The sequence below is a fragment of the Bombina bombina genome, chromosome 5 (genome assembly GCF_027579735.1).
Source record: "Bombina bombina isolate aBomBom1 chromosome 5, aBomBom1.pri, whole genome shotgun sequence".
NCBI classification, from domain to species: Eukaryota; Metazoa; Chordata; class Amphibia; order Anura; family Bombinatoridae; genus Bombina; species Bombina bombina.
The window spans coordinates 371468370-371488108 of NC_069503.1; the positions used below are offsets into that span (position 1 = coordinate 371468370).

The window sequence follows — 19739 nt, forward strand, 5'->3', positions numbered from 1 at the left end:
TTGCTTCCCACATAATTACTACTGGAATTCAACATGAGAATTACTTTTCTTTATATTAGATAAGGTCATATAGATTTTAAAAAATGTTTGTTAATTAAAACCACATTTCCTTCTTAATACAGGGAGAGTCCACAGCTGCATTCATTACTTGTGGGGAATACTGAACTTGGCCACCAGGAGGAGGCAAACACACCCCAGCCAAAGGCTTAAATACCTCTCCCACTTCCCTCATCCTCCAGTTATTCTTTGCCTTTCGTCACAGGAGGTTGACAGAGAAGTGTCAGAAGATTTCAGAGTAGTTCCTTAGGAAGGGTATCTACCAGTCGAGATGGGACTGGAGTTTTAAGTAGTCTTGTCAGCCTCTCAGTGAGAGCATTGATGAAAGTTATAGTCTGGAGATGCAGGGAGAGTCTTTCTGCGAAACCATCCAGACTTATATTAATAGCTCCTAAGCAATCAGCGTTGACGAGTTTCGCTGCCTTCTTTTCTTCACTCAAGTCCATGTCAGAAGCAACGCTGCAGTCTGTCAAACTTGAAGGACCGTGTTTTCTGTTCCATGGCATAGATTCCGGTAAGATCATTTCATTTTTTATACATATGTTAACGATAGAAGACAGGGTCACAGTGGGACTCCTTTTATCTTTATGGAATCAAGGGTTAATATCCCCTGAGGGGGATTATTGAACAGTGGGTTTTTTAATCATATTTGTTATGTGATTTCGGCTGCTTTATGTGTAGGAGACATTTGGACTCATAGGCTGATACGGAACGTATAGGTTATTTTATTTTATTATTTATATTTGAGAGCTGCGCATTTTTATTAGGCTTGTTGCTTTTCCTTAGCAGGGGCGGTCCTGCATGATGCACCGTGTGACCGGGAGTGATCACGGTTTTTCCATTTCCTATTCCTGACCGAGTGTCTGCGGAGAGGAGCGAATTTCTCTATCTGTCTGTGTCATAGGAGGTGGTGAGTGCTCCAGCCATTGGGGGTATAAGGTGCCAGTTGTTTCTATAATTTAAACTAGACAAGTTATGGAGAATTCTGATTATTTAGAGGGGGATCCCTCTAAAACAGAATTTGATACCTGTGTATGTTGTGAGAAAGCCCGGGTAGTCCAGCCTTCTCAATTATGTTCCGTTTGCCGCAACAGGGTGTTCTGATCAACCAATGTTGAGATGTTAGAGACCACTGAGCTGTCCGCCTCTGAGGATTCTTCGTCCCATGAGGTGTTTTCCCTAGATTCTTCTGTACCTACACATGCAGTTTCCCCGGATACCGCTGCTCCTTCGCCTGAAGGGGACTTTTTTTCCACCAGAAGTTACTGCGCAGTTCCACATGGCCATCTCTATGGCCTTAGCGATTTTGAACCTGGCCACCAGGAGGAGGCAAAGACACCCAGCCAAAGGCTTAAATACCTCCCCCACTTTCCCCATCCCCCAGTCATTCTTTGCCTATCGTCACAGGAGGTTGGCAGAGAAGTGTCAGAAGATTTCGGAGTAGTTCCTTAGGAAGGGTATCTGCACTTTGAGATGGTACTGGAGTTTAAAGTAGTCGTGTCAGCCTCTCAGGGAGATCATTGATGAAAGTTAGAGTCTGGAGATGCAAGGAGAGTCTTTCTGCGAACCCATCCAGACTTATATTAACAGCTCCTTAAGCAAATAGCGTTGATGAGTTTCGCTGCCTGCTTTCTTCACTCAAGTCCATGTCAGAAGCACTGCTACAATCTGTCAAACTTGAAGGACTGTGTCACTGTTCCACGGCATAGATTCCGGTAAGATCGTTTCATTATTTTACACACATGTTAACGATAGAAAACAGGGTCACAGTGGGACTCCTTTATCTCTATGGAATCAAGGGTTAATATCTCCTGAGGGGGATTATTGAACAGTGGGGGTTTTTTAATCATATTTGTTATGTGATTTCGACTGCTTATGTGTAAGAACGTTTGGGCTCTTAGGCTGATACGGAATGTACAGGTTATTTTCATTTTGAGAGCTGCGCAGTTTCTTTCCTTAGCAGTAGCAGGTCCTGCATGAGCACTATGTGACCGGGTATGGTCACGTTTTTTTTCACTGTTTCTGATTCCTGACCGGGTGTCTGCAGAGAGGAGCATCTTCTCTATCTGTCTGGGTCATAGGAGGTGGTGAGTGCCCCAGCCATTGGGGGTATAAGGTGCCAGTTGTTTTTCCTTTTTATAATTTGATATAGACGAGTTATGGAGGATTATGATTATTTAGAGGGGGATCTCTCCGATACAGAATTAGATACCTGTGTATATTGTGAGGAGGCCCAGGTAATCCAACCCTCTCAATTATGTTCTGTATGCCGCAATAGAGTGTTCTCATCAAAAATGCTGAGATGTTAGAGACCACTGAGCCATCCGCCTCTGAGGGCTCTTTCTCCAGTGAGGTGTGTTCCCTAGATTCTGTTCCTACATATGCAGTTTTCCCGAGTTCCAATCCTCCTTTGCCTGTAAGGGGTTTGTTTCCACCAGAGGTTACTACATAGTTCCGCATGGCCATCTCTACGGCCTTAGCAATGTTACCTATTCCTGCTACGCATAAGCGAAGGGTTAATCCAGGCTCTCCTGCCCAAGGACATTTATGTAAAATAACGATTGAGTCCGATCAGTCCTCTGGGGATGCGGTTCCCTCTGAGGCATCAGAGGGAGATCCTCCAGGGTTAGAGTCTGCTGACTTGCGGAGGCCTTAGCATTTAGATTTAGATTGGCAGGCCTGCGTTTACTTCTGAGAGAGGTTTTGGCGATGTTAGAGGTTTCCAATACTGATCCATCAGTTGAATCTCAGTCCTCTAAATCCGATAACCATCTTAACTAGATGAGTGGAGGATGGTGATATTCCTTGTCGTCTTGTTTTACTTTTTGTTTTATCGTTCATTTAGAATCCCAGTTCCGAGCTCTATGGGGGGTTGTGTCGTATGACAGGCTGGACCTGTTTTTGTTTGCACACTCCTTTTCATCTTGTCACTTGTGGGCGCTTGCCTATTTTCTTTTACTTTGCTATTCTGTTCCGGATAGTTTTTTGTTTTTTGAGCTCTGGATTGTTTTAGAAACTCTTCTTAGAAAATCGTTTCGACTTTGATGGTCGAGATTGTTGGAGTCTTCCAGTGGAAGCTTATAGATTTCTGCTCTGGGTGATAGTTCTCCCCCCCCCCCCCCCGATATTTTCGAGAAAAATTTTAAGCCTCGGAGCTTAATTTCTTTAATTTGATTATTCAGTTGTTCTAGCTTTGCTAGAACAACTGAGTGTTCCAGAAGATATGTTGTATCCTATATGACAGGCAGGACCTGTTGTGGATACTAGTAAGGTCTGTTCCTTCTTTATACTTAAGTGAAGGAGTTTTTTTCTAAATTCCGGTTCAGGTACAGCAGGCTTATCTATCCTAGTTTACAGACTGGACCTGTTTAGGTATTATCTGGGATGGGTGCTTGATACTATCATCGGATCATATGGATCTAGGGGTCCTAGAGGTCGGAACTAGTCAGAGAAGGGGAAGTTTTTCAAGTGACCTTTGGAGTCATTGTCCCGGTACATATCGCACTGCAGGAATATTTTCTTCCACTATTGGTGCATGCCCTAATAGTGGGAGGGTCTTCCCGTCCTAATTGGGTTCTATTATTTTTAAGCAGAGCTTATTAGTTCTTTTCGCTGGAGAATGTAAGGTTCTCCCTTCCTTTGTTAGGAAGAAGGATGTCTTTCCTGTTTCATCCTTTTTGTGCAAATCCAGTTCTTAGGAACCGTATCTTACAGTAAACCTCGTTCTGATCTTTCTTTCCAGTTTTTACAGTAGTTCCCGGGTCCCAGCCTTTCTGGGTTTCTTACCTTTGCCTGCTAATATATTTTTAGGTATTTTCTCGTGTCTTTAAGATCCTCAGAGTTGGTTCTAGACCTGAGTTGCTGGTGTTGACTCCAGGGTGGATCTGGATGCTGTTTTGTCTTAGGGACAGGGATTTACCCTGCCTAGAAAGCTGAAGGCTTAGAGTTTAATCCTACTGTGGCACCTTTCTTTAAATCCTGAGATCTTGCGATTTATCGTCGGGTTATGCCCTCCAGCCTCTTTGTTGACGTGGGGGTGGAGAGTGATATACACAGTCGAGGCAGTGACTTTGGCATGGTGTTGGTGATTCTGTCTTAACAGACTTACATGGAATACCGGTGGGGGAAATCAATCCCAGTGTTCCGTTCAGATCTCCCTGTTCTGAGAAATGTTTCTCTTAGTTCTCCCCGGGCAGTTTTGACCTTGTCGCTTCTTTGTCCATGGGGAGAGAGTGTCCTAGGGAGGTCCGTGGGTTGGCAATTTCCTTTTTTTAATTTTGCGGTTATTCCTTTGGTTCCTCAGCAAGCATTCTGCTTGGAGGATTTGGTCTTCTAGGTTTGTACCAGTTGGGACCTCTCAGTGGGGAGACCTTCTTTTGGAGAAGGAGAGTTCCTCCTGCTAAATGGGGGGTCTCGTGTTTGGTGGTGGGCGGAAGCCCACTTCAGCTCATTGCCAGCGACCCTCTCTATGAGCGTACTCTTTAGGATCAGATGTCCCCTACAATCATTCCCTGCTCGAATGTTTGTGTCGGGTGGGGAAGCCGATCAAGCTTTTAAGGCGTCCGTGTTTGCTCCACCGCTTCTGTAGCAGAAGGTGGGTTTGAACCCAAGTGGGACTCCGGCCTTTTCATCCTGAATATGCTAGACATTTAGCATTCCTTAGAGGTTTCTTTTTAACCTTCTTCTCTTTCGGCCATGTCACTTTGTTGTGGATGGTCGATCCTAGCAGGTTTCAGTGAGACGGTTTGCTCCATTTATATATAGAGTTGTGTCGCAGTTTAGCGGCTTCGCCTCCATGGACCTTGTTACAGGGATCTGCTGGAGCAAGGTCCTTGTGTTTATCACAATCTGTACTCTCTGAGGCTGACTGTGTGGAATTGAATGCTTAGTCTTAGCCAAGAGAGGTTTTTCTTAAAGAATATTAATACTCTCGTTCTAGCTCACTAGCTGGTGTATTGTCGCATCTATCATAAGGGGTGCAAAACCTACTTCTTCTGGTATGTAGAGCAGGAATTTCTTTCTTCAGGCTACAAAGGAGTTTAGTCAGACTTCTTCCTTGTTTGTGTCTATTTTGGGAAGCGATAAGGGCAGGAAGCCTCGTCCACTTACTTGTTTTTCTGGTTGAGGAGCATGTTCGATTAGCTTATGTGTCAGTGGGACACAAGCCTCCTTAGAGGATTAAGGCTCATTCAACTAGAGCTTTGGCTTCCTCTTGGGTCTTTGAGAATGAGGCCTCTAGGGATCAGATTTGTAGGGCGACTACCTGGTCTTCCTTACATATTTTTTCAAATTTTTACATATTTGGCATTTTTGCTTCGGCAGAAGCAGCTTTTGGGAGAAAGGGTTTTCATGCAGTGTCCTCTAGAGCTTGGGTATATGTTTCCCACAAGTAAGGAATGAAGCCATGGACTCTACTCATATTAAGAAGGAAAACATAAATTATGCTTACCAGATAATTTCCTTTCCTTCTGTATGAGGAGAGTCCATGGCCCCTGGCCGAATTCTTCGAGTTGGGCGGCCTTAAATTTGGTTTTGTTCTTCTGGCACCATTTATACCCTGATATTTCTCCTACTGTTCCTTGTTCCCTCAGCAGAATGACTGGGGGATGAGGGAAGTGGGAGAGGTATTTTAGCCTTTGGCTGGGGTGTCTTTGCCTCCTCCTGGTGACCAGGTTCAGTATTTCCCACAAGTAATGAATGCAGCTGTGGACTCTCCCTGTACAGAAGGAAAGGAAATTATCTGGTAAGCATAATTTATGTTTTTGTTTTTGTATAAAATGTATGTTAGGAAATGAAGGGTAAAATAGCCTTTAGCTTTGATTTTACACAATTTATTTTAATTTGAAACACACATTTAAAATAAAATTTAAAGAAATACTCAGCTTTGTCTGCTAAAACTACTACTGGTTTTCCAAGTAATTACTTGAAATGGAGGTTACTGTTATTGCAGGTAAGAACGTTTATTGTAAATTATATGTCTTGGGACACCAGTATGAATGTATTTGACCACATTAAAGCAATCAAGATGGCAAGTGAAATAATTTAAAGGGACAGTCTACTACAGAATTGTTATTTTTTTTAAAGATAGATAATCCCTTTATTTTCCATTCCACAGTTCTAACCAACACAGTTATAGTAATATAAGACTGCCCCTTTATTTCAGTTCTTTTTCAGTTCTTTTGACAGACTTGCATTTTAGCCAATCAGTGCTGACTCATAAATAACTCCACAGTAGTGAGTATAATGTTATCTGTACGGCACACACTATTTTACTTGGTACTGGGGTTTCAACTTGGTGTGTATATATATATATATATATATAAAAATTTATTTCATAGTGAATTTGAGGCCGCGACAAGCCACGCCCCAAGCCACACCCTCTCCACGCCCACTTAAAAAGTGTCCAGGAATTTTTTGGGCAAAAGGTGGCAACCCTAATCAGGGAGTCGCTATTACAATCAGGGAGACTCCCTGAACTTTGGGATGTCTGTAATACTCATATGCTAACTTAAAACTGATGCAGTATAACTGTAAAAAGCTGACAGGAAAATATCATCTGAGCATCTCTATGTAAAAAAGGAAGATATTTTACCTCACAATTTCCTCAGCTCACCAGAGTAAGTTATGTGTAAAATGTTATACTTCAGCTGCTGTCCAGATGCAGTTAAAAAAAATATGAAGAAATGAACAGCAGCCAATTAGCATCAACAGTGCTAGGTCATGAACTCTATTACTGTCAGGATCCTTACCTTTACCTTAACCCCTCCCACATAATCTATAAATCTTCTACGCACCTGCAAACAGGTGCTTAGTATTTTGTTAGCTGATTTCATTTTGTAGCTGAACTAAGCTCCGCAAGAGATTTTCGTTTGTAGCGTCTATAAGTCTATCTACAGTTATTCACACCTGTCTTTCTGAGATAATCCGTTACCTATAAATCCAGAGCAGTCTGAAGAACCTTTAGACAAATTTAAAGTATCAACTTTGTTTCTGGAGACTAAGACACTTACTGTCAGACCACAGGATTCAAGTCTCAAATCAAGCAGCAAGCGCTCTGTTACATCAATGCTGTCAGCATAAGACATATCTGCACATCATTCCTAACTAACGGGCAAGTCTCACACTACTGTTGTAGTGAAACATCCAACTCAGTTGTTACCGGAGGGTTACTACGTTCAAGCACAAGATACGGAACCAAACATCGGAACTAAGCCACGCCCCCTGTGACGTAACAGGTTAGACGGTCTCTGCTAAACCGCTCCTTGCCACAGCAAGTACTTGCAGCAATCGCCACAGTGCATTATCCTGGGCTAAATGGTCAGTAAATCCATCTCTTGATAAATACAGTCGGTTAGTTTCTTAGTGTTACACACTGCTAAGTTAACTCTGACCTTATATAACTTTCCTGTTCTTATTAAATCAAAAAAAACCACTATAGTGCTACTGAAAACATAGTAGCGTCTTGATAAACTGTGATACAAACAATCAAAAACCATTTGCATAGAGATAAATAAGCTGATAATTATTCTGCAGCTGAGAATCCTCATACAATACCTTGTAAACTAGCTACATACCTTACATTTACTGTGATCTCATGAGATTTTACTTAACTCTCATGAGCTTTCATAGTAAACTTCATTAAAGGGCCAGTAAATCTAGAAAATAATGTTATATAATTATGCACATACTGCAGAATTATATAGCATTATATTAGTGCTAGCTTTATATAACATAATATTGCCGGTGAATTTTTATTAAAAAAGAGGGTTTTTCAGACCCGCCCTCTGTGCTCTACTGAGTGGGTCTGGTTTTCCCTCTGAGCACATCAGGGCAGCTGTCTAGTCGCAGCCTGACCCAACCGCACCATTACACTCAATGTAGCTCACTCCCACTGTCAGACAGAGCAGGAACGAGCTACATTGAGTGTAATGGCACGGTTGGGCCGGGCTGTGACTAGACAGCTGCCCAGATGCGCTCAGAGGGAAAACCAGACCCGCTCAGTAGAGCACAGAGGGCGGGTCTGAAAAACCCTCTTTTTTAATAAAAATTCACCTGCAATATGTTATATAAAGCTAGCACTAATATAATGTTATATAATTCTGCACTATGTGCAGAATTATATAACATTATTTTCTAGGTTTACTGGCCCTTTAAACTGAATAGGGAAATAACATGAGTGTGCACGAGATTCACTCCCTTGCCTGTCACAGGACAGGCATACTGATTTGCTGCTTAAAGTCCTTTACAATGTGGTGTGAATACTTAGGACATTTTGAGGTAAAATATCTTTCTTTTTTACATAGAGATGTTCAGGTGATATTTTCTAGTCAGCTGTTTACAGCTATGCTGCAGCACTTTCAAGTGTTTCAACATTTGGGTATCATGGCCCTTTAAGAAAAAACTAGATTTCCTTGAATTCTTTTTGCTATCGATTACATACAAAGCTTATGACCAGTGTCATATTTCACATAACAACAACTGTATAAATGGTCTGAGTTAAACTTACAGTGTCTGATTTATAGAATGAGCTATTGAGAAGCAAATTATGTAAGTTGACACCTACACTCTCTTTGTAAGTTTTTCAAAGGCTTTAGTACAAATGATCTGCCATATGATGGAATGTATTTCTGAAGTTATGTAACTAGTAAAATAACCATTCGCTATGCACTGAAATACAATTTCAAAGCAATGACTTTCATGTCTTATTGTATAAGGATTATAAATTAACCTTGGCTTTTTGAACAAAGCCCTTGAATTCCCAGAAACAGTACAATGGTGAAGTTGTGCTGCACTGTGTATAAATAACGTACTCCACACAGGTGCTGTATAGTCACATTTGCAATTTGACTCTGTCACGTGTATGACTTTTAATTTTATTCTTTTTACACCTTTTTCCAGTGGTTTTGAAAATTTTAAAGAACATGCATGCTTGTTTTTTAATCCACTAAATTATTAAAACTATTTGAATTACATATAGGATTTTACAGGAGGACAATAAGAAACAGATGTTGATTTTCAAGAGGGTTTTCCAGTGGATTCACAGATCTCCATGGAAACAAAAGATACCCACCCAATACAAAAACTGAATAAAATGACAGCTAATTAATTATATTGATATTGACTATCTAGCCAATACAATGTGTCAAATAAAGTATTACGTTAAATTAAAGGAAAATGAAAGAAAACAAATAATTAAAGTATATTGTAAAGCTTTTTACAACATTTAGTTAAATGTTTTATAGAACAATCTCAAGGTGTTAATGTCCCTAATTCTTAATGTGCGTTAACCCAACACCACATTAGACCTACAGTATGAAACCTGAGGTATGTTATGAATATTTTACATTCCAATGTTCTTCACATAGTAAAAAATGTTCTTTTAATTTTTAAATATATATTTTTATATACACCGGATGATGTTAATCTAAAATATCTATCTGTCTATATATACAGGTATGGGTATATATAGAGAGCGCTGTGGGTTTAACATGGTGTAAATCGCAATCGATAACTGTTATTTTTTTTTCTACCTTCTTTTCTATTAACTCTATAGGGAGAATAAGTGGTCATGATATCTGAAGTATTTTTTTTTAGTGTGTGTCAGGTTTCGCTTCTGCACAAAATTTTCACTTTCAACTTGAAAATCTATACTTCTGCCGGTATTAGTAGTGATCGAGCAAAATCGCTAAACAGTGCTTGGAATCTAGCCCTTTGTGTTTAATACCTTTTGAAGTGGCTAAGCACAATTTTAATGCAAGCAACAATTCAATAATAAAATATGCTAGCATATTAGGGTACACTGTTATATCCCTTTAATGCAGGTTAAATCATCCAGCTCACTACCTCCCTTACCATATCTCAAGCACATAATTGGCATAGTAAGAATACATTTACAGTAAGTACCAAATTAAGTGTTATATTATGAGTGGCGAGCTAGCTGTTGCACGTGAGCGAAGAGGGGTTTATTGTGGCTCTTTGGCTGCATTGGAAGTAGCATGTGTGTTACCAGTTGAAAGCAAACACGTTCACTTGGAATAATTGAATTTAACGCACGTCGGGATAGTGCGACTTCATAGCTCTGGTTAACTGTTATGTGAGACGAAAAAGTATAGATATATATTTTACCAAAAAAAAACATCAGATTTATAGGAATATGTATTTAAGAATAAATAGAACATATTCTGCTATGTAAAGAACATTGGAATGTGAAATATTCATATTTCATGTCAGGTTTGCGATCAGGTTTGTGCGCGAGTATGGGTGTTAGTTTTTTTTCCACTTTTCTCGCTCCATTATGGGGTAATAGGTTAACGATATTGCGATATTCGAAATTCAGCTTTTTGTGCGCATTGGGTTAGCGCTTATGTGGAAACTTTTTACTTTCAAGTTGTAATATGTGCGATACCTGACGCATGCAAAAAGCTTACTTCTAACAAAGTTAACGTATGAGCGGGGGTGATAAATTGCGCTCCACTTGTAATCTAAATTATTAACCCTTCAGCAAATGTATTGCAGGACACCTCAATGCACCCAAGTTTATATAGATGTTAAACAGCCTGGAACTACACAGTGATGTTACCTCAATGAGGCAAATTTATTAAAGGTCTTGCGGACCTGATCCGATAGTGCGGATCAGGTCCGCAAGACCTCGCTGAATGCGGAGAGCAATACGCTCTCTGTATTCAGCATTGCACCAGCAGCTCACAAGAGCTGCTGGTGCAACGTCGCCCCCTGCAGACTCACAGCCAATGGGCCGCCAGCACGGGGTGTCAATCCACCCGATCGTACTCGATCGGGTTGAATTGTGGCGATTCCTGTCCGCTACTTTATAACTGCTGTTTCTGGCGAGTCTGAAGACTCGCCAGAAACACAGCCCTTCAAGCTCCATTCGGAGCTTGATAGATAGGCCTCAATATGTTTAATCTTGCTAAATACTGCATTGGGGCTACTGGAATGGAGAACATATGATGAGGGTTTGTTTTATATGTTTTACACTTTTGCTAAAACACTTCTGTAATTTCACATGTAGGTGGCATTTTGATGTTTGCTGCTGCAGTGAAATATTCACCCCCTCCATCTCAGCTCCCTTAAACTCCAGAAATTGGCTGCTCTATGTAATGGTATGTAAAGCTAAAATGAGGGTAAAAAGGGAGGGTGGGGGGCAGAGGGGGGAAAGATGTGGGAAAAGGAGAAAGAGAGAGAGAGAAAGAGAGTGAGAGAGAGAAAGAGAGAGAGAGAGAGAGAGAGAGAGAGAGAAATAGAGAAGTTTGGCAAGAGAGAAGAATAGAGGTAAAAAAGCACAAAAGAGAGAGCTGCAAAGTGAAAGGGGAGAAAGACAGTACAAGAAAATAACAGAAAAAAAGGCAAACAGAAGAGGTAACTGTGACAGTGAATATGTAGTTCTGGAATCTGTTGGCGCTCTACAAATACCTGATAATAATAATAATAATAATACATTTGCTATGGTGACTTATTATTCATGCCCCTGAGGGTTGTAATGCATTGCACAACCACACGGCACTCATTACCTATGGCAGAAAAAAGGTAAAGTGACTGTAACACAGTGTGTTTCTGAGCTTCCCTCCATTCTCAAAACATAATGGTCTATGTCCTAAGCAAACTACTTTAATAGAACTGCAGTGAAAATATCTAGGTGATTTCTCATTTCATCTGCATTTTAGCCACCTCATCATACTCACACCATATTTAATTAGTTATATGTATCCTATTAAATCATATCAGCCCCTAATGGACACGTGGTGCTAGCGAAAAACCCTATCCATTATCCGATTGGTGGTGCATCCAGTGATCTCACAAAGACACTGACCAACAAGATCAGGCATTAACGGCCGAAGGCAGATACGCTCCAGAGAGTTCTGTCCTATTCATAGCCTTGGGCGCCGCAACCACCTCTAAGAACCTAACCATGGGTCCCACCCCCCATGACATGCTTTTAAAGGTTCTCGGACAGAAGGCATGTGTGACGTATAATAATCTGACAGTAAATTTAACTATTTTTGGTCATGCCCCAAAATATGTCAATCGTTGTTACAAATAAATTATTGGCTTAAAAAGATATTGCTTACAGATTTGAAGATCTTGCCTCAATATGTAATTTTCTTAACTAAGTATTCAGAACAATGTAGGAATGATGACTTAATTAATACAACTATTCTAACATTCAGGAATCTTAGTCTTAAAAAATGGAAAACATCTAGAGTTCCCAAATTTAATGAATTCAAACAGGCATTGATAACTAGGGATGGGCGAATGTGTTTATATTCGAATTCGAATGTTAGAACAAATGTTATTGTAGAAATTCGATTTACATAATAGAATGTTGATAAGAACGAATATTCTTAAATATTCTATTATTGAATTTTATTTACAGTTTTCGAATGTCACATTACATTTATAAAACACAATTGTAGACTAGAAATACTATTTTGAATTTGAATGTCACATTCGAATTCGAATGTCACATTCGAATTCAAATATTACATTTATAAAACACAGTATTAGACTAGAAATACTATTTTGAATTCAAATGTTACATTCGAATTCGAATGTAGCATTCAAATTCTAATATTACATTTATTAAACACAGTTGTAAACTAGAAATACTATTTCAATGAAATGTCACATTTGAATTCGAATATTACATTTAAAAAACAGTATTAGACTAGAAATACTATTTTGAATTCGAATGTGACATTCGAATTTGAGTGTAGCATTCAAATTTGAATATTACATTTATGAAACACAATTGTAGACTAGAAATACTATTTTGAATTTGAATCTTACATTCGAATTCGAATGTCACATTCGAATGCGAATATTACGTTTTGAAATTGAATGAATACATAGCTAAATATTCTATTATTCAAACGAATATTTTCTAATTATATTGAAAAATTCTAAAACGAAAATTCAAAAATAGAATGTTAAAATGTTATGTAAAAATTTGAAATTTGATTTGAACGAACGAATGTATCAAAATTCATTTTAATTTCAAATTTTTAGAAACATTCACCCATCCCTATTGATAACACAATACATCTAAGAACAATATTCTATACAATACCCTACTAATGCACAGCTAAAACGATTTTTCAGTAAGTGGATACCAGTTATAAAATCACTTCTGCAAAATTTACAAACCCAGTTAATAAGACCCTTTAGTAATTCGGAATACGTCGTACAAAATGTCTATGCAGGACACTTTCCGGCTCATTGGACAGAGTATTAAGAATTATTATGCCAATTGATTCAATCTTTACACTTAGAAGGAGGAAACAGAGTATAACAATGCTGGGGAGAGGGAGAGGATGGGGGGAAGAGAGGGGTGAATTTGAATTTGTAGGAGACCCCCCTTTTTCCCCCTACTCTTTCTTTACTTTAAACGATAGGGTAGAATATTGTACCCGGATCTAATATAATGACATATCATGATGAAAATAGCCATCTTAAATATTATTGTTCATAGATGTAATATGTTGACCGATGATTAAACACATTAGAATACCTATATTTTGTGTTACTGTTACAATGATGAATCTTAAGTAATTTCATCAGTTTATGTTATTACTGTATATATGTTTGATTGTTTTTAAATGGAATAAAAATATATTTAAAAAAAAAAAATAATAATAATCTGACAGGCAAATGTCCGTCGAATAACAGTCCTGTCTATACGAGAACCTTTAAAAGCACGTTGTGCGGTGGGGTGGGACCCATGGTTATGTTCCCAGAGGCAGTTGTGATGCCTGAGGCTCTGATTAGAACAGAACTCTCTGGAGCGTATCTGGTCTTGGCCGTTAATGCATGATCTGATTGGTCCGTGTCTCTGTGAGGTCACCAGATGCACAACCAATGGATAATGGATAGGGTTTGTCACTAGTGCCTAGTTAATGGACATTCACTTAACAGTTCCAGGCAGTTTCTGACCCTAAACTCTAAAGCACTGGTACCTAAAGTATATTATGTAAGTTCCTGTGCTATAGCTCATTAACTATAACCACCACATTTAAACCTGACATTCTTCTCCACATCACAAATAACACATATACTATCCTGACCTGATTCACTCACTGCACTTAGCAGCAACCATCACTACCTTAAATAACCCTTAACAAGGTGACCCAATCCTTTACCACAATAAACCTACCTCGGTTAGTGATAATTGCAGTGAGATGTATTGAGATGCACTGTTAGGATTATTTACAGTAGAGGAGGTTACATTAAGGGCTAGTAAGGGACAATAACTTTCTGGACACATCTTGATCAGATTGGTTACTATTCACTATGTTATTGATGTTCTTCCTCTGAGCCATTCTCTTAATCTAGCCGTTTAAAGGTGCTGGATTCTGAAGCTCTGCATGTTTATGTTTTGTGCGGCCATCTTGGAACTAACATATTCTTGTAACAGAAATGGTGCACATTCACAAAGCAGTAATGAGGTGGCTTTTTAACAGCTGTACAAAGCACTTCAGGGAAGGGAGGGAGGGAAGGGGGTCAACATTTTTGCAGCTTTTATACACAGTTTAAAAGTTGCATAACATATATAAAAAAGGCCACACACATTATATAGATCAATGCAGCCAGTGCAACAATGTGACGCTCCATTTCTGCATCATGCACACTAACCAGAAGTGCACAATGACGGCGGCAATATCACTGAGCTGGGAGTGTCATTTGAATTTGACCAACTGGCAACATTAAAGGGACATAAAACCCATTTTATTTTCTTTCATGATTCAGATAAAACATACAATTTTAAACAACTTTCCAATTTACTACTATTATTAAATTTTATTAGTTTCCTTGTTATCCTTTGTTCAAAAGCAGGAAGGTAAGTTCAGGAGTGTGCATGTGTCTGCAGCACTATATGGCAGCAGTTTTGCAACAATGTTATACATCAGCAAGAACACTAGATGGCAGCACTATTTCCTCTCATGTAGTGCTCCAGATATGTGCACGCTACCTATCTAGATATCTCTTCAACCGAATAACATGACGCAAACTTGATAATAGAAGTAAATTGGAAACTTTTTTAAATTTGTATTCTCTATCAGCGCTGCGGAATATGTTGGCGCTTTATAAATAAAGTATAATAATAATAAGAAGAAGAATATCTGAATCGTGAAAGAAAAAATGTGGGTTGTATGTCCCTTTAAGGAGTTAAATAAGAAAACAGCTCTGGTGAGCAGTAACAATACTATTGTAGTTGTGCACAGCAGTTTAATGTTCCTGTAATTGCAGTGGAGCCATTAGGTGACCCACAGCTAGGGTTAAGCTATAGTGTGAGGGTAATAACTTGCCACAATATAATATTAAACAAGGTAAGTCTCTCGACTTCATGTCATCTACCCTGTTGTTTGAGCAGACAGAAATTAAATTGCCTCTATACAGACTGCTGTTTCCCAGGCTTTTTAACAGCTTCAGAGTCTGTAAACCTACAGGGTGAACTTAACCTGACTTACTAAGTAAATCATTAATTAGTCTTCTATCTGGAGGCTGACCTTTCATATACAGTAAAGAATAATTCATCCTCCTCACGCTATCAGCTCCTTGTGACAGTGAGGAGTGTGTCCTTAAAGTGAAACTCAATCCTAGCATTTGTGAAACGCTAGGATTGACCATTGGAACAAATAAAGGGGACTTTCAGTCATGAAGTATAAAATATTTCATGCTGAAAGCTCCTTTATTTGTTTTAAGTGTTCACCTCACTGAGCTGCTCAAGCAGCCCACGGCAGAACGCTGTTTTGCTAAACATCACCTCTTAGCAAAACAGCGTTCTTCCGTGAACTGCTTGAGCAGCTTAGTGCGGCAAACGTTTGAAACAAATAAAGGAGCTTTCAGCATGAAGTATTTTATACTTCATGACTGAAACTCCCCTTTATTTGTTCCAATGGTAAATCCTAGTGTTTCACAAACGCTAGGATTGACTTTCACTTTAACTGTTTTAGTATTGGATTCCGTTTGAGGGTGAATGACCGACAGTGATGTGATGAGAACAAGTACTAAACGTGACACTGAATGCTTGTTTGCTTTTGAGAGCCTTGCTTCTAGAGGCACAATAGATGCTTATCTATCTATGGACTAGATTACAAGTGGAGCGCTGTTTTAAAATGTACTGGTAAAGGGGCAAATATTTCAGTTTACGGATGCACGTTAAATTACCACCCATTAGAAGTGGTTGGTTAATGCTCCCGCAAGCTTGTGGTTTCACTTTGCGCTTAGTGCAATTAAACAGGGGTCAGAACTCTGATTATTGAAGAAAGTTTAAAATAAAATTCTGAGCATTTTTATTTAAAAAAAAAAAACTCCACAAAGCAGTTATAAGGAGTTAAAGTGAGGGGATGTGGGGTGTTTGAAAAATAAATGTCTTTACATAGAGATGAATAAGGGACTGTGTTTTTACTGTAAATATATATGTATAATTGCCCCCTGAGCTAGATGGTTTGCTGCGAGAGAAGGTAAATGCCTCCGTCCCTACTGCCCCACTTCCCCATGTGTTCTGAGACTCTGGCTTTACAGTGGTTATGGCCTTGTAATTTTTGCAGCTGTGCAGACTTATCTTGCAGCTCGTTTCCAATGACGGATCACCAGTGCACTGGATTTGTATGAGGTTGAGTTGGTGGTATCATCCTAATAGTCTTCTATAACAATTATAGGTTTGCTGCTGCAAATGTCTAGGGCGCGATCCGATATAGATCGCAGTTTGCGGCGCAAGCGAGGGAACCGGCGTCGCCCGCAGTTTCAGCTCGCAACTCGAGCTATCCCATATATGGCGCCGTTAGATGCTAACGTGCCGTAAGTCTGACAAACCAGCGAGGTCCAGAAATCTGCGCAAGTACAAATTTCTGGCGTCGCCAGTGACTTGCGGCACGTTAGAAACTGCCGGCGCCTATAAAACCTGACTAAAGACTAAATCACCCGCACTGTCTAACACGCCTCCCTAACATAGCCCGACACGTCTAACACGCCTCCCTAACATAGCCCGACACGTCTAACCCTCTATCCGCTATCCCCCCTCACTAGCCTAACAATAAAATATGTATTAACCCCTTAACCGCCGCTACCTAATAAAGTTATTAACCCCTAAACTGGCGCCAGCTATATTAAATCTATAACCCCCTAAAGTGAGCCCCTAACACCGCCGCCATCTACCTTACCTACCCCCTAAAGTGAGCCCCTACCCCGCCGCTATCTATTTTAAAATTATTAACCCCTAATCTAATACCCCTACCCCGCCGCCATCTATATTAAATTATTCAACCCCTAAAATACTAAACTATCCCTACAAATAGCCCTGAAAAGGGCTTTTTGCGTGGCATTGCCCCAAAGTAACAGCTCTTTTGCCAGCCCTTAAAAGGGCTTTTTGCGGGGCATGCCCCAAAGTAACAGCTCTTTGCCAGCCCTTAAAAGGGCTTTTGGCGGGGCTTTGTCACAAAATAAACTGCTCTTTTGCCTACAATCTACATCCCCCTACACCGCGGCCACCTATAATAAATGTATTAACCCCTAATCTAATCCCCCTACACCGCCGCCAGCTATATTAACTATATTAACCCTAATTATATAAGGGTTCATATAGTTAATATCGTTATTATATATATATTAAGTATAATAACCCTATCTAACTCTAACATCCTAACTAAACTCTTATTAAAATAAATCTAATATTAATATTATTAATTAAAATATTCCTATTTAAATCTAAATACTTACCTATAAAATAAACCCTAAGATAGCTACAATATAATTAATAATTACATTATAGCTATGTTAGGGTTTATATTTATTTTACAGGTAAATTGTTAATTATTTTAACTAGGTCTAATAGCTATTAAATAGTTATTACCTATTTAATATCTACCTAGTTAAAATAATTACCCAATTACCTGTAAAATAAATCCTAACCTAAGTTACAAATACACCTACACTATCAATAAATTAAATAAACTACAAATATCTATCTAAAAATACAATTAAACTAAACTAAATTACAAAAAAAATAAACACTAAATTACAAAAAATAAAAAAAAGATTACAAGATGTTTAAGCTAATTACACCTATTCTAAGCCCCCTAATAAAATAATAAAGCCCCCCCAAAATAAAAAAAATTCCCTGCCCTATTCTAAATTAAAAAAAAGTTCAAAGCTCTTTACCTTACCAGCCCTTAAAAGGGCCTTTTGTGGGGCATGCCCCAAAGAATTCAGCTCTTTTGCATTTAAAAACATATACAATACCCCCCCATTACAACCCACCACCCACATACCCCTATTCTAAACCCACCCAAACCCCCCTTAAAAAAGCCTAACACTACCCCCCTGAAGATCTCCCTACCTTGTCTTCACCACACCGGGCCGAACTCCTCATCCGATTCGGGCGATGTCTTGCTCCAAGCGGCAAAGAAGAATTCTTCCTCCGGCGATGTCTTCCTCCAAGCGGCAAAGAAGAATTCTTCCTCCGGCGACGTCTTCCTCCAAGCGGCAGCAAAGTCTTCTTCCTTCCGGCAGCATCTTCCATGAAGCGGCATCTTCAATCTTCTTTCTTCGCTCCGCCACCGCGGAGCATCCATCCCGGCCGACGACTGAACGACGAATGAGGTACCTTTAAATGACGTCATCCAAGATGGCGTCCGCCGAATTCCGATTGGCTGATAGGATTCTATCAGCCAATCGGAATTAAGTTAGAAAAATCTGATTGGCTGATTGAATCAGCCAATCAGATTCAAGTTCAATCCGATTGGCTGATTGGTTCAGCCAATCGGATTGAACTTGAATCTGATTGGCTGATTCAATCAGCCAATCAGATTTTTCTAACTTAATTCCGATTGGCTGTAGAATCCTATCAGCCAATCGGAATTCAGCTGACGCCATCTTGGATGACGTCATTTAAAGGTACCTCATTCGTCGTTCAGTCGTCGGCCGGGATGGATGCTCCGCGGTGGCGGAGCGAAGAAAGAAGATTGAAGATGCGGCTTCATGGAAGATGCTGCCAGAAGGAAGAATTCTTCTTTGCCGCTTGGAGGAAGACGTCGCCGGAGGAAGAATTCTTCTTTGCCGCTTGGAGGAAGACGTCGCCGGAGGAAGAATTCTTCTTTGCCGCTTGGAGCAAGACATCGCCCGAATCGGATGAGGAGTTCGGCCCGGTGTGGTGAAGACAAGGTAGGGAGATCTTCAGGGGGTTAGTGTTAGGCTTTTTTAAGGGGGGTTTGGGTGGGTTTAGAATAGGGGTATGTGGGTGGTGGGTTGTAATGGGGGGGGGGTATTGTATATGTTTTTAAATGCAAAAGAGCTGAATTCTTTGGGGCATGCCCCACAAAAGGCCCTTTTAAGGGCTGGTAAGGTAAAGAGCTTTGAACTTTTTTTAATTTAGAATAGGGCAGGGAATTCTTTTTATTTTGGGGGGCTTTATTATTTTATTAGGGGGCTTAGAATAGGTGTAATTAGCTTAAACATCTTGTAATCTTTTTTTTATTTTTTGTAATTTAGTGTTTGTTTGTTTTTGTAATTTAGTTTAGTTTATTTAATTGTATTTTTAGATAGATATTTGTTGTTTATTTAATTTATTGATAGTGTAGGTGTATTTGTAACTTAGGTTAGGATTTATTTTACAGGTAAATTGGTAATTATTTTAACTAGGTAGATATTAAATAGGTAATAACTATTTA

The 19739-nt window shown here is 39.4% G+C and overlaps 1 protein-coding gene across 1 annotated transcript in view; it reads left to right on the plus strand.

The window, feature by feature from the left end:
- The window catches only part of CHN2 (chimerin 2), a 964914-nt gene that overhangs the window by 578167 nt on the left and 367008 nt on the right, over positions 1–19739 (plus strand). The window lies entirely within an intron of this gene.